Source organism: Canis lupus, chromosome 6 (genome assembly GCF_048164855.1).
Source record: "Canis lupus baileyi chromosome 6, mCanLup2.hap1, whole genome shotgun sequence".
NCBI lineage: Eukaryota > Metazoa > Chordata > Mammalia > Carnivora > Canidae > Canis > Canis lupus.
The window spans coordinates 14,730,932-14,743,638 of NC_132843.1; the positions used below are offsets into that span (position 1 = coordinate 14,730,932).

At 39.1% G+C, this 12,707-nt stretch overlaps 1 protein-coding gene and 1 pseudogene across 8 annotated transcripts in view; one reads left to right on the forward strand and one right to left on the reverse strand.

Annotated features, from left to right (window-relative positions):
* Positions 1–12,707, forward strand: part of GREB1L (GREB1 like retinoic acid receptor coactivator) — a 269,293-nt gene that overhangs the window by 94,437 nt on the left and 162,149 nt on the right. For all 8 annotated transcript variants that reach the window (XM_072828988.1, XM_072828987.1, XM_072828985.1 and 5 more), the window contains exon 2: positions 4,676–4,779. The gene's annotated coding sequence lies outside the window, so the exon portion shown is untranslated. The remainder of the gene's footprint in view (positions 1–4,675; positions 4,780–12,707) is intronic.
* On the reverse strand, positions 10,780–11,517 carry LOC140634861 (proline-rich protein 3 pseudogene; annotated as a pseudogene).

A 12,707-nucleotide genomic window follows, 5' to 3' on the forward strand; every position in this document is an offset into this window, starting at 1 on the left:
CTATATAACTGGTGAGTCATAAATCTCTGAGAGAGAGGATAGGGAATCTACATGATGAATATGTTCATTAGGTGATTCTGATGCAGTCCTTGAACTAGACTTCATGAGAAACACTGATCTAAATGATGCTGAGCTTTAATGGTATCTCAATGGGCACATTGGTTTCATCAAGAAAAATTAGATAGTAGTAGTTCCAGCCAGATTTTCTATTTAGTTACATTCAGGTCAAATATAGCCCATGCTGTGACAGTTGCTGAAATAAATGAGAAGAACCATTCAATTTTTCCTCACTATGACTCCTGATTTGTCATTCAGCACTTTCTACCATCACCACCGATACTATCCAGCTAGCAAAGTGACTTTAAGAGCCTCTCTGGGCACCCAAGTTGGCAGAACAAACTGCTCCACCTCACCTAACTGTTGATTTTCCCCATCCATAGCTGGGATCACATGTTTCTGTCTGTTATTCTTCTTTGGGTTCTCCTTAGAGAAAGTAGTTTTTTACTTTTTATCCCAAAATAAAAAGCACTTTGTCTTTCAACTTATATACCATTGGTCCACATACCTCAACTCCATTAATTAGAAAATTCCTTATATTTTGCTTCTCAACAAAGATTTTACCAGGGCAGGTAATAGAAAGAAAAGTAATAAGGAAGAGGGAAGATCATATTCCTGGATAAAAATTTGTCTTTCTGAATTAAGCTTTAAATTTATCTTTTTTAAAAGGGATTTATTTGAGAGAGAGAGAGCAAGAGAAAGCATGTACATGCGTGCATGTGGGGAGGGGCACAGGGAGAGAATCTTCAAGAACACTCCCCAATGAGTGCAGAGCCCTATGTGGGGCACCATCTCACAACCTATGAGATCAGGACCTGAGCCAAAATCAAGAGTCGGACGCTTAACGGACTGAGCCACTCTTGTACCCCAAGCTTTAAATTTATCTTATTAGAAAACTTGAAGTTTAAAAAATGCAAATAGTAAATTCAGAACTTAATTGTATATAATCAGAATGGAGTGAGTTAGGAATCACATTTTCTTTTAGTTTGACTTCGGTAGTAGACCAGGAATAACTTAAAAAATTATTTTCAATCCTAAACAATGAATATCATTCTGACCTCAGAAGTCTCTAATTAGGATATTTACAATCTGTATAAGCAAACTCATGTTTAACCAATGTAACATTTGTTAGTTCTCTCCTGAGTATTAATTGACAGTAGTGATTACAATTTGGACCATTTCACATGTTCTTTTCTATTACACAGAGAACATAGTGTGGCTTAGCTTAAAGAATGCACATATAGGGCTTAAAGAATGTAGGTTTGGGTGTCAGCACTTTCTCAAATAAGTCACTCAGTCTTTTGGAGTCTGTATTCTCATAACAAATACAATATGTATCTCAGGTTGTTATTGTGAGGATTAAAGGAAGTAAAGTGTATGAAAGCTCTCATAATTCTGAAGTGTTTTTAGGAAATCTTGGTTAATGTAGATATTGGTTGCATCTAATGACAATAGGAAACCTTTCTCAACCTTAGGCTAAGATAGTGTTTTGTAGGTCTGTTATTTTCATAAGGACTTTTTGTGTGTGACCAACGTAAAATAATCACATTCTTGTAAAATTGTAGCACCTAGGATGTTATAATTATGTTTCACTTTTATTCTTATTGCCTTTTTTTATCATAAAGGATACTTTATTGATGAACCTTAAGGACATTTTCTCTTTGGTAGTTACCCTACTAAGTAGTATGGGTTTGTTTGATTGTATATCTAGTTTCTGCTTCATATGCTTGCTTCTAAGATCCCTCCCATTTTAACCCATGCTCTGCATCTTTACCCACAGGAGCTGAGGATATAGAGATATGTTGTGGTCTCCATCGCTAGAGTGCCTCACATAGTAGCCCAATAGAAAAAAAGTTGGTTCTGGTGGCAGAAAATATACATTTGAGTACCTTGCTACTTTTGAGTGTGGTAGTCTTATAAGGATTAACTGAGATGATATACATGAAAGAATTCTATAAAAGCATAATTTTTCCTATAGTTAGGGATTTCTATAAGGAAGAATATTTTTTATTTATGATAGTCACACAGAGAGAGAGAGAGAGAGAGAGAGAGGCAGAGACATAGGCAGAGGGAGAAGCAGGCTCCACGCACCGGGAGCCCGACGTGGGATTCGATGCCGGGTCTCCAGGATCGCGCCCTGGGCCAAAGGCAGGCGCCAAACCGCTGCGCCACCCAGGGATCCCCCTTAATACTTTTTTAATAAGGAAGAATATTAACATTGATTGTATGCCTAATGTATGCCAGGTGCTTTCCATACCGTATCTACTATAACTCTATGAGGTAGGAGACATTATTCTCATTTTACAGATAACTAGCCCAAGCCATGTGATTGTAAAGTAGTAGAGCATGATTTGAATCAGATTTCTCACTCCCCACACTACTTGTCTTCACTGCTTTAGGAGCAGCATAGGTTAGGCCATTCTTGGTTCTGTCGCTTACCAACCAAGGAGACAGGGAATGGACAGATGAGACAATGAAAGGAGACACTTCATGAATGCAGTCAGCAAATAAGGAGCTGAAAAAATACTCTGTTACTGACTTGATAGAACATATTTCTGCCATTGTCTATGTGACCAAACTGAAAAGGTTAGAGAAGCCACAGCACTAGTGAGGGTTTGAAGGGGTTGGGGGTGAAGGTTGTGCCCCTTGCCTGCAGTAAACTTGAAATGTGGCTCAGCCACCAGTCTCTTTATTCTTCTACTTCTTTTTGCTTCTGTCAAACAAGGGTGATTGATTATATTTTTAAAATAAATTTTATAGAAATTTTAAGTTTAATTATAATGTTACTGTGATTATATAACTTTTAAACCTAGTGGAGAGGTGAAGCCAGAAAGCTGTTAGGAGTTTAGACTCCCTGAACTCTTCCAGTGTTTTTTCACTTGAATATAAATGAAGTCAAAGTTTTCACCTGGTTTAAAAGCTGCAGGTGACATCAGCCCATTAGGTGTGAACTGTTTCCTTCTGTGTCAGTGAAGCCTTGCTTATGACCCTGTTAGGGACTGACAAAACAAAGGGAGTATCTCTCCAAGAGAAAGTGGGACCTGAACTACTTGTGTTCTTGGTGAGGGGTGATTATTTATCAAACTGAAGAGATATGATGAGATATTAATTTTCAAATAGAAATTACAGGGAAAGCTTCTCATTATTATACTTCAAATTTGACTTATAGGCTTTATCAGAACTGTTCTTGCCTGTCTGCTTATCTGCTATTGATAGGAGATCTTTAAATACATTTGTAAAATTTCAGACTGATTGATGGTCTGCTCACCTGACAATGTTGACTGGAAGGCCATTAGATCCAGTACTACACATATTGCCAGAGACCATGTCTTCTTACAGGACTTTCAATAAGTAATTATTTTTACTTTACATCAGCATTATTAAGCTTAGCACTATGGATATCTAGTAAATAAAACTGGCAAACAATATTGGTAGTTATTAAATTTATTGAACATAATTCTCTAACTCCCCCCTCAAAACAAAACAAACAGCAGCAAATATCAGGGTCCTCCACGTGAAAATAAATAAGACTTTCCTTCCACATTTTCAAATTTAAGCATTTAATGTGTATTTGAGTTTAAACTTTGCAACAAGAGCCAAACTAGCATGACAAGTGATGGAAAATGTCCAGGAAATTATACCATGGTCTGATGTTTTGCTGCTTTTCATTTTGGCAATTCATACTTAAAACTTTTACTTATTTTCTTTGTGAGGCAGCAACATGGAAGAAAAATCACTTACAGTTGGAGAGATTCAAGTTTTCCTAGTTGGTGTTTAAAGTACTAGTGTCCGTGAGCAGAGTGGTATGTTGAAATGGTGTGTATAACAAATTTTAAGAGTCATTGCAGGCCTTCAAAAAGTCAGGAAAATTAAAAGGAAAAAGGCCAGCATATCTGGTTTAGGAATTTTGGTCACGAACATGTTATATTCAAGAACCATGTATAGGTATCTTCTAGGACAGCTTCTTCAACCACAACTTAGGTGGAATTATTTTTTTTTAATAATTACACTTAAGCACCTGATGATCTAATGAAGACAATTTCTTAATGTGTCAAAATGAGCTCTTTGTATCTTGTTTGAATCTTTTGTTGCCTTAAGCTAATCTGCTTTAGGGTTCTCAAATCCAGGCATTTTACAATGCAGACTCTAGCAATGGCATTCATTTGGAATGCTGCCTTTTGTTTACTAGCTTTCCCAGACCCTCACTGCTTCCTTTGGTCATCTGGTGTCTTCACTAATGTGATTGGTACTCCTAGGCTCTGCAGGTAGCCATGAGCCTTTATATGTGGGATTTACAATGGGACTCACCACCCTGGCTGCTAATGAAGGGAACCACGGGGATTTTGTTTTGTTTTTTCTGTCTTCCAAAAGAGTGAAGGAAAATTGAGTTCTGGGTTTGCTAATTCTCTGTTTTCTGTTTCCTTTAATTTTTACAATTGATTTACAAACTGTGGTGCAAAAATACAAATATTTTTGTTTAGGAGTCAAATGTTTCATCTGCCAGCCCTTCATGCTAATCACTAGAATTGTTTATTATTGAACCTGGAAAGAACAAAGTGGAGTCTCTGTTTAAACTCAACCAACTGGCATTTCACCTTCATCTGTTTTTGTCTTTCAGGAGATTTTTGACCAATTTGGTTGTTTAAAAAAAAAAAAAGGCATATGACTGGAAGCCCTGGATTCTACTACCGGCCTTGCCATTTAGTACTTCTGTAACCTTGAGTAAGTCACTCTTCGGTTTCTCATCTGAAAAAAAAAAAAAAAAAAGGAAAGTGTTATCAAGGTACACATAAGATCTCAGATGGTGTTTCATATTCTAGCTTTCTTCTCTTTTTACTACCAAAGTGAACGATGGTGCCCTTTCATTTGATTTTTGGATAAGCCTGTTGAAAAACATCTTGCATCTATTAAATGTTTGAATCAGCAGTTAAAACAATAATTAAATGTAAAATGTCAGTGTCTTCATTTTAGAAGTAATATGCTCTGTAGATTGTAGCCTAACTTTATAGAGATAGGAATTTATTTGCCATTTTCCAGTCAGGAAACATGGCACCAATGGTTTTTTTTTTTTTTAAGTATAGCTGACATATAATATTACAGGTATACAACATAGTGATTCAACAGTTGTATACATTATGAAATGTTCACCATAAGTGTAGTTACCATGTGTCATCATACAAAATTCTTACAATATTATTGACTATATTCCCTATCTGTACTTTCCATCTCCTTGACTTATTTATTTTTATTTTTATTTTTTTAGAGAGAGAGAGAGAGCACATGGCATTTGGGGGGTGGGGGAGAAGGAGCACTGAGGAAGTAAGAGAGGGAGAATCTTAAGCAGAATCTACACCTAGTGCAGGGCTCAATCTCAAAACCCTGAGATCCTGACCTGAGCCAAAATCAAGAATTGGACATTTAACTAACTGAGCCACCCAGGCACCTTTTGACTTATTTTATAACTGGAAGTTTGTACCACTTAATCCCCTTGACCTATTTTGCCCATCCCCTCAACCCCTTCCATTCTGGCAACCACTAGTTTGTTCTATTTATGAGTCTGTTTCTGGTTTCTGTTTGTTTGTTCATTTGTTTTGTTTTTTATATTCCATATATAATTTAAGTCATATGGTATTTGTGTCTCTGATTTATTTCACTTGGCATCCATGTTTTAATTGTGCTTTATAAGGCAGTGTTCTCAAGTATGGTTTAAAGGTTTTCCAGGGGTCATGGAATTTTTGGATATTATTTTATTTTTATTTGTTTGGTTTTTTTGCTGCTGGTCACTTTTTTTTTTTCTTTGAATCTTTGGATTTTACAACAAGAAGGGACATCTTCAATCATCAGGTCCAATTTTTTGAGTTTTACCAACACAGATTCAGCAGACCCAGAAATACTTAGTAGATCATCTATGGTCAAAAAGCCTAGAGAGCTATTGGTAAGGTCCAAACTCCAAAGTCAAAATGTTAAAATACCTGGTGGAGGTGTCCTAACTACCTCTTAATGAAAAACAGAGAATGAAAGGTTGAGAGTAGAGGATTGTTCATTCCAAGTCTGGAAAACTTAAAAATCACTGCTTGATGGAATTAGATAGTTGGTTAGTTTACACATTGCAGCTTTCGGATTGAAGTCAATCTGATCCCACAAATGTTTAATGAAATACTGTGTATAAGGCATTGAACTGCAGTGATGTTCCTACAAAACTGTGCAAAATCACAATCCCTGCCCTCAGACACTCTGCAGTCTAACCTGGAGATAAAAATAAGTACATAATAGGAAATAAAAATGATTATATATATTAAAAAAAAAAAAAAAACACCACACAGGTTTTCAAAAGACAAAGAACTTTGGAATTTTCAAAGTCTCAAAGAACTTTGAGGATTTCAAAGTCCAAAGGGGAGGTGAACTTAAATAGAACCTGATAGGTCAAGTGCTCATTAGCAGATCAAAGGTAAAATCAGGGCGCTCTGGGATCTCACAGGCAAGGTCTTAAATCTGAGTGGGAGAAAAGAAAGGAACTTGTAAAATGATAAAATTTTTTGCAAGTTTTCCTATTCTTGAGTTGGTTATTGCTGCTAGAGAAAACCCCTCAACCACACAGATCGATTTCAACTATAAATTCATTCTCTCTAACCCTAAATACAACTTAATTATATCTTTGAGTTGAGTGCCCTTGGTGAGTTCCTCTCTTTTTTTCCTCTATCGACTGTTCTATCTATTTCACTCTCTTTAAGCCTTTACCCAACTGCCCTTTTCTTAACAGGTTGCTCCTCTTATTTCTAGGAGCTCCTGAAGAGTCCCAGTAATTGCCTTAATTTGACTGACTTCTAAGTACTAGTGATGCCAAGTGCTTTATCTCCAACCCTGCTTCCTCCTAACCTTCAAATTTGTCTATCACATTGCTGCTAGACATCTCCACTTGGATATTTCATAGCCATCTCAAAATCAATATATCTAAGACCTCAGTGTATCACCTCCCATTCAAAACCTCATCTTCCCAAAACAAACAAACAAAAACAAACAAAAACAAAAAAACAAAACTTCATCTTCCTCCAAGTGCCCTCAATTAGATGAGGTAACACCATTCTCCCCAATTTGCACTTTAGAAGCATGAAGGTGCAGAAAGCATGTCCAGCTAGGAGGCTGCAATCATCCAAACCACTGAATTCCTTGTTATAGTATTTAACACATGGTCTGTAATTGCACGAGAGAGAACATAGTCAAGTAATTAAAAATATGGCTTTAGGGACACCTGTCCGGCTCAGTTCATAAAGCATGCAACTCTTGATCTTGGGGTCATGAGTTCGAGTCCACATTCAGTGTAGAGCAAAGCCAAACCAAACCAAACCATGGCTTTAAAGTAAGGTGGATCTGTGTATGATTCCTGGCACCACCTTATTAGCTGGCCATGTGATCTTAAGCAAATTATTAAACTTTCTTAGACTGGGTGACCTCATCTGTAAGATGGAGACATAGTAATACTTCTATCAAATGATATTTGGAGGGTTAAATGAGATATCACAAATGAAACTTTCAGCAATGAGATTCCTAAGATCTAGGAGAGTGAAGACCATTTCTGTCTTGTTCACCACTGTATCTGCAGGACCCAGCACAAAGAAGGCACTCAATAAATATTTACTGAATGAATATGTAAGGTAGTGCATGCCTGATTTGAGGTACTAACAGTGGGGATGGAGAAAAGCAATGCAAGATAGAGACCGAAGCTTCACCCTGAATCAATTGCCCATGCTATTGGTCACTAATTCCTACTGATTTAATTCCTAAGTATTTCTCAGTTCTTTCCATCCTCTGTGATCCTACTATAACTGAACCCACGCAGGCATCATGATCTCTCACTAGGACTATAGTAGACATTTCTAAGCACACTCCCTACATCCTGTTCTGCCTCATGAGCCCCTTCCAGATTACCACAGAAGAATCTATTTGAAGCCAAAATGGGAACATGTAATTTCTTTAACATCCTTTCATGTAGCTACTTTTTATCCATAGGATCCAGTCTCAACTCCTCACACCTGGGTCTACATTTTCATCTTCCTTTCCTACCACTCACTCTCTCACTTTTGATAGTCTAGCAATTGCAGACTGATCTTGTCTTCAGAACATACTGTGCTATTTCATGTCTTAATGCTTTTGAGAGGGGCTTGCTTATTCTTTCAACACTCTTCTCTCCAGTATCAGGATTACATTTGTCTGCAAATGACAGGAAACACTAAACACCACGTCAGAAGTTTATTTCTTTGCCACAGAAAGTTTGGGAGTAATTGTCTGCAGCTGGTAAGGCATTTCTGCTGTCATCAGGGACCCAGGCTCCTGCCCTGTAGTTCTGCCATTGATGTGTGTCTTCTATCTGTTCCTTTCTTTTTCTACCTTTCTAGGGCCTTATTCCATTAATCATCTCCTTTCTTCAGTATCTCTACCTCTCACTTTCTTTGGAGGGAAGAAACTCATCCTGTAAGCATCCCTCGTTCTATTGTCTCTTTCCTGCCATTCTACCTTTCCAACAGCTACTACTTGATTTCTGTCCTAGTTCACCACTCTTCTTGAAGGACTAATTGCTATATGGCACATTTTCATTCTTGGTCCTATTTGACCTCCCCTACCTGTTGAAACTGTTGACTACCTCACATTTCTCCAAAATCTCTTGTCCCTTGGCCTTCACAACCTTATAGTTTCCTGGTTTCCTTCCTAATTCTCCTACTGCTCCTTCATCTGCAAAGAGGTTTTCCTCTTCCTTTGCTTGACTCTCAAATGAGAGTGTTTCTCAGACGTCCCCCCTTGACTCTTACTCTATATACCTTCTCTGTGATGGCAGTCCCTAGGTAATCTCACCAGTACCAATACCAGTTATCTGTGTGGCAGCTGTCTGTTTCTAGGGTTTGTTGAGTTCCCACTCCAGAGCTTGAGTCCTGAATTTCTAACTGCCTACCTAAAGGGCTCCTCTTCTATGTTCCTTCCATCCCTGATTGTGTACAGTTTTAATCAACTCCTCCTAGACTTCAGAAACCTTTTATCTGGTCTCTAATCCAACTTTCACATTACTGTCAGAATTATCTTCTATTTTTAAAGAATCAAATTATGGTAATATTTTGAAAGCTTCCATTGGCTTTGCCCTGCTTCTGGGATAAAATTCAAATTCCTGATTTGGCATATAAGGTCCTTTACAGACTGTCCCCAACCAACTTTCTTTTTTTTTTTAAGTTTTTGTCTTTTTTTTTTAAGATTTTATTTATTTATTCATGAGAGAGAGAGAGAGAGAGAGAAAGGCAGAGACATAGGCAAAAGGAGAAGCAGGCTCCCCTCAGGGAGCCCAATGTGGGGCTCGATCCCTGAACTTAAGGATCACTCCCTGAGCCAAAAGTAGAGCTTAACTGCTGAGCCATCCAGATGTCCCCTCAACCTACTTTTTATTTGTTATTTATTACTTATACAAAAAAATGTTAAAAAGAAAAAAATTTATTCTCGGCACCTTGAGTAGCTCAGTCAGTTAAGCATGCAACTTTTTATCTCAGCTCAGGTCTTTATCTCAGCTCAGGTCTTAATCTCAGGATTGTGAGTTCAAGCCCCTTGTTGAGTTCCATGTTGGGTGTGGAGCCTACTTAAAAAAAATTTTTTTTTAATTATTCTCAGTTCTCCAATGGCTTTCATCCCTCCCTCTTGCCCACACAACTCCTGACTTGTTTCCTTAGGGCCAGTTCAAAACTGAACCTGTTCACTGCCGTTTTCATGAAAGAGAGCCAGTGCCAGGGATGTGGGGGAAGAAGGTGAGAATAAGGTGACAGTACTGTCCAGGTTCCACCCAGAAGTGGACTGGGTGGAGATGCACAGGATTCAGACAAAAGGACTGGTAGCCTCACAATAATGTAGTGTAACTAAAGTAGGCTGGAGAGGACATGGCATAAGCCTGTGAGGCTTTAAAGGGCATCTCCTGGGCTCTTTCAAATCCAGAAAAACCAACACCAGGAGAAGAATGGGGAGGACCAAGGAAGCAGTCTTATGGAAAGATTCACAATTCTTCCATATTGGGAGTTGCAGAAAATCTAGAGGGCACCATTTTTGGCAGAAAAACTTACTCTACTGTTGGGAAATCACAAAAGTGCTACAGATGCTGCGAAAAGCCAAAGGGAACACACAGTTTCACAAAGCACAGTGATCATAGACCAGAGCAGAGGGGATCATGCTACTGACACAGAAACTACAAAATCCAAAAGCAGGAAGAGTGGCCTTTCAGGGAGTAGCTCTGTATCAGTCATCCACACTTATCTCAGGTCAGATAATCTGGTGAGTTTCACAGAGTAGCCGGCAACATGGGAGTGGAGAGGGGGCACATGTCACATAAAAAGGACTTAAAATGAGCAGCTAGAAGAAAAAAATGGTAGAAAATTGCTCCATGGCGTTCAGAAATCAAGGGCAGTGCTGGGGGCTAAGTGGACACATGCACAAGAAAGAGCATGGAATAATAAGTTTTCTGTTTGGTAGTCAGTTGGTGAGGGGAAATAAGATCCAGGAGGCAGGTGACAGGAAAAATGTTTGGGTCCTGTAGGCAAGTCACTGGAAGCTGGATCAAAAAAGGAGTGCACACTAAGACCAGTGATGAAACACAACTCTGGGCCCCAAATGCGGGGGGGTGACCCACGGGGGTGGGTATCATTGATAAGAGTGGTGAGTGGAATAGCTATCACATGGCCACAGGGAAATATATAGCCATTAGGTCACAGAGGGCTCCTTCCAGCCTGGATGGTAGAAGGCACAGAGGTCCTCCTATTGACAGTGGCCCTTTCTGGCAAAGTGTCAGCAGAGAGGGTGGTCAGATATATCTTCCGTAACCTGGGATCTATCCTCTGGTTGGGCAGATATTCTTGATAAGAAACCAACTTTTGACATTTCAAGGGGTTTCTTTGCTCTTTGGGAAAGCCTCCTCTGGAAGGACCTTTTTGTTCTCATCCAGGAAAAGGAGATTCAGCATTGGCCCCCATCCACCATGATCAGTGGGCCATACGTGTTGCTTCGGCCTCCCCAGAGTAAGCCTCTGCCCTAGGAAGGAGATAGGAGACTCAGTTGTGGTAGAATCATTGGCCTCCTTGATACTGGAGGACCTCTGTAAAGAGAGTCCTTTTTGTCTGGCTCCTTTTGTTCAACATCATGTTTATGAGATTCATCTAGGTTGCCTGTAGTAGGAGTTTGTTCCTTGCAGCATAGTATCCATTGCATGCACACACAACAACTTATTTATCCATTCACCCAATGGTGGACGTGCAGGTGAATTCCAGTTTGGGGCTGACTTGGGGTCACCAGGCTTCCCATGGGCCATGGGAGGAAGGCCCAGAGGGCTGCGTAGTCTGATGAGATCCCATTTTCCTCATCTCCAGTCTCTTCCTGCTCTGGCAGTTGTGGCTGCTGCTGTAGTGGCTACTACTTCTGATTTTGCTTCTTTCATTTTGGCATCATGGTTGTGGCAATGGTTGCAGCAGGGTGTGTGGAGGGCAGAATTCTCGATTACTTGCCACTTTAACCCCTCTTCCCCAACAATAAACCTTCAGTATTTAGAAAATGCACTCTGCCTTTGACATTCTGTTCTACTGGCCTGTGAGGTCCTGCCAGTTCTGTTTGATAAATCTTTTCAAGCCATGCAAATGTCATCTCTTTTTTTTATATTTTCTTCATTTCTCTGCACAGAATTGCTACAATCTCTGTACTTTTATGGCACTTTGCTCCTACTTCTAGTGAACGCTTATACATTTACATATCTGTCTTCACCTCTAGATTGAAGTTTCTTTGAGATTGGGGGACTGCCTTTATTATCCTTCCTAGCACAGTTCATAGTATGTCCTAGGTGAATAAATTAAAATAATGAAATCAGGAAATAGGAATACCTTTTACTGTGATAATTATGAGTTTTGTTTTGAATATACTAACTTTGGACATGTTGAGTTGACATTGAGGTTGGGTGGAGAACTGCAACTCAGAAAAAAATTTTTTTTAATTTTTAAATATATTCATTTGAGAGAGAGATTGGGAGAGAGCAAGCAGGAGAGAGAGGCAGAGGAAGAAGCCGACTCCACACTCAGCCAAGGAGCCTGATATGGGGTTTGATCATAGAACCCAGAGATCATGACTTGAGCCAAAGGCGGTTGATCACCCATCTGTGGCACCAAGGTACCCCAAGTCAGAAAAGATTTTATGGCCAATGATGTAGATACAGGAGTTGCCAAAAAAAGACAGTAATAAACACTGATTGGGTCCCCTGTTTTTCAACTATGGACTACAGAAAGATAGGACATTTATAGGAAATAGAGAAAGGGGGTTGGAATTTGGGATATGAAGGAGAAAATCCATAGACATCTTTGTTGGGGGGGGAAAAAAAGCATAGTTGACACTTTTGCCTGGGGTCCTCTCCCCTCTACCAGATGTATACAGTCCTTCCACTAATTTAAAGTCCAGAATCAAGAAATAAAGATGTTCATTCTATTTCTTCTAGGATTAGAAGCTACCAATTCAAAATTTTCATCCCAGACTCCTGTGGGCTACTTCAAACCTTGTATATTCTTCGTCTCCACCTCTCCTGTTTTTGTGGTGTGTGTGTGTTTCTGCATCTTTTGCAAAAGCAGGAGTGGGTTAGGTGGAAATACGTTTTT